Source organism: Lolium rigidum, chromosome 6, assembly GCF_022539505.1.
Source record: "Lolium rigidum isolate FL_2022 chromosome 6, APGP_CSIRO_Lrig_0.1, whole genome shotgun sequence".
Classification (NCBI taxonomy): Eukaryota; Viridiplantae; Streptophyta; class Magnoliopsida; order Poales; family Poaceae; genus Lolium; species Lolium rigidum.
In genome coordinates, this window is record NC_061513.1 from 86611584 (window position 1) to 86614237 (window position 2654).

The 2654-nt window shown below is 37.1% G+C and overlaps 1 long non-coding RNA gene across 1 annotated transcript; it reads right to left on the reverse strand.

The window, feature by feature from the left end:
* Nucleotides 1-1184: 1184 nt before the first annotated feature.
* Nucleotides 1185-2274, reverse strand: LOC124659292. Its single transcript, XR_006989529.1, has 2 exons — nucleotides 2148-2274; nucleotides 1185-1344 (listed from the first exon to the last, which is right to left on the reverse strand). It is a non-coding gene; the product is annotated as an uncharacterized LOC124659292 (long non-coding RNA).
* Between the last annotated feature and the right edge of the window lie 380 nt (nucleotides 2275-2654).

Here is a 2654-nt window from a genome sequence, read left to right on the forward strand (position 1 = left end):
TGTATTTTGACTGTTATAACATGTCTGAGCATGTTTTTGTACCATGCTTGAGAGCATCGTTGAATCATGTGAGAACCCGCTAATAACTCTAGTGACGATAAATTTAGGGAACATGGTTTCTCTCTGAACCTAGCAAGCACAGCTGACAGGTCAAGCCTCTTTGAAGAAAGGCAATCATCGTAGACAATATAAACAACACAAAAACGCAACAAGATGGATAGAGCAGTAGAGCATAGCGGCGGTCTCAGTATTAGGTACATGAATGAAAACTGAACGTCACGTGCGAGTGAGGGTGAGGCACGGATGCAGAGTATTTCCATTGTGAGCTGACAACTTTTGAAGAATGTAAGAACTTTTTTTTTGAAAAATGTAAGAACTGATAGATACACATTCTAATGTGTGTAATGAATAAGGATGATCTAGAATAATAATCGTGAGGGTGAGGCACGGATGCAGAGTATTTCCATTGTGAGCTGACAACTTTTGAAAAATGTAAGAACTTTTTTTTTGAAAAATGTAAGAACTGATAGATACACATTCTAATGTGTGTAATGAATAAGGATAATCTAGAATAATAATTTATCCCTCCCATCAAATAGTGTCAGAGATTTTGTATTGATGTAGTATAAAACTCGTAGTAATAAATATCCAACACTTATTTTGGATCGGAGGGAGTATATCATTTTGCCAAACACTCTTGGGATATCAACTTAATTATTGGAAGTGCATTTTTAGACCATTTGCACAACAATGAACTTACCTAAACAGTTAATATAAATCCAAAAGGAACATTGCAAATAAGGTAATACATAATAAGCATGTTTGGATAATCTGGAAATTATATTATTAAATGTCATACCAAACAAATTAGTGGCAAACAACTCTCTGGGACAACTCAACTCACTATGTAGAAGCCTTGGGAAGCATACCAGGGGCCAAGCATTTAATCTTAAATGATCAAGGATCATAGTTGATACATGGACAACTAACTTTAGTGGCATGCCCAATTTATCGCCTTAACATGTTGAGAAATAACATTAGCTTACATCTCACAATCCATATTTATATTATTATATAGGTACTGGATATAAAACTATATAGACAATTTTCAGCAATGCATACAACAGTTTGGTCCTTTTGCAAGTTCAGCCCGCTCTTCCTAATGTGCTCCCAGGAATACAATCTGTAGAAGTCGTAACCATGAGAATCAAACGGTGCGCCCAATGATGGTTCCATGACATGATCACCCTAGTCATGTCATACCCTCGAATCGATCTTCCAAATGCACCTACGTGCTTGTAAAAGGAGTATGTTCGGTCTGGAGGATTGTCAACGATCCTGACCCTGCAATTAATTGTAAACAACCATGAGACGAAAATAATCCAACAATATCACAAGTTATGAACCATAGAACTCATTTTCATTTTATATAATCACCTTTAAATCTCTATGGTAGATTTCTCTGCTACGGCAAAACTCAACAACGTCAATAAGATGCTGGAAATATTTATGTGCATCGGCTTTACAAAGTCTCCCATGAGGCCATGACAAATCTAAAATTGGTAGGTTTTTACAACACTGTTGGGTTCCAACTTCACATCAACATATATTTCAACTTGAAGCTCAGTAAGCAGATCAAGTAAAGATACATGTGCCAATTCAAATTTAAGTAATAGCATTAAGCATCATCCAGATAGTTCAGACCAAGAGCAACATATATTGACATCTCAAAAACGTGCAAAATGTGAATAGCCTAGAGAAAATATATGTTGTCTTGCTAGTGTTACATGGTTCAAGGTATTTAGCCCCATTCAGAATCAACAGAATGAAGTTTGAAAATTATGTTTGTACATCCTAGAAGGAATACATTAGACATCCAAGCTACAAACAGATGAATTAATTCTAACTGTAAATTTTGAAGTCAAGACTGGCCATGAGAGACAACGGTAAGAAGAATGGGGTTTTACAATTTTGTCAAATAGTTCCCCACCAATGATGAACTACAAGATTACAAATATCTTCTTTCTGCTTGAAAAAACATGCACATAATAGAATGACCAGGTAATGATCCTACCGGTACTAAAGAAGAAACTGAAAAGAAATATTAATTCAGACGAGCTGCATTACAATAGGAGAGATCGAAAAACCTAGAGTTCAGCTCCAGTACCGTGGCATGTCACCCTACACGGTGAACAGCTCCCTCGCCAACATGTAGAGTACTCCATCCACGTCCTGGAGCCTGTGCCAATAGTAGGCGTGTGCTCACCGCCGCACTCGGGTTCATACCCATAGAGCTAACAAAGAAGGACAAGTACTTTCTGCTTGCCGGGAATGAGCGGATACTGCCAACCAAGAGAAATAATTAAACTAAACCCACACATCTCTTTTATCCACTATGATCTAGGGCTTTGTTCTTCCACATGTATTAGCAATGTCAAGAAAGTATCAGATGTCTAAATGATAAATTTACATAATGTTTTCATACGTATTGACAGAAGCAGTCATATCCTTCAAAGTTCAGTTTCAGTTATCTCCTACAGAGGATTTCTACCCTAAAAACCCTGGTGATTATTTTGCGGCTAGCTGCAGTTTCATCACATGCTGTAAAAGTTTCAACATGGAAGCGGCTTGGTGTCTTTTTTCTAAATCGAAAG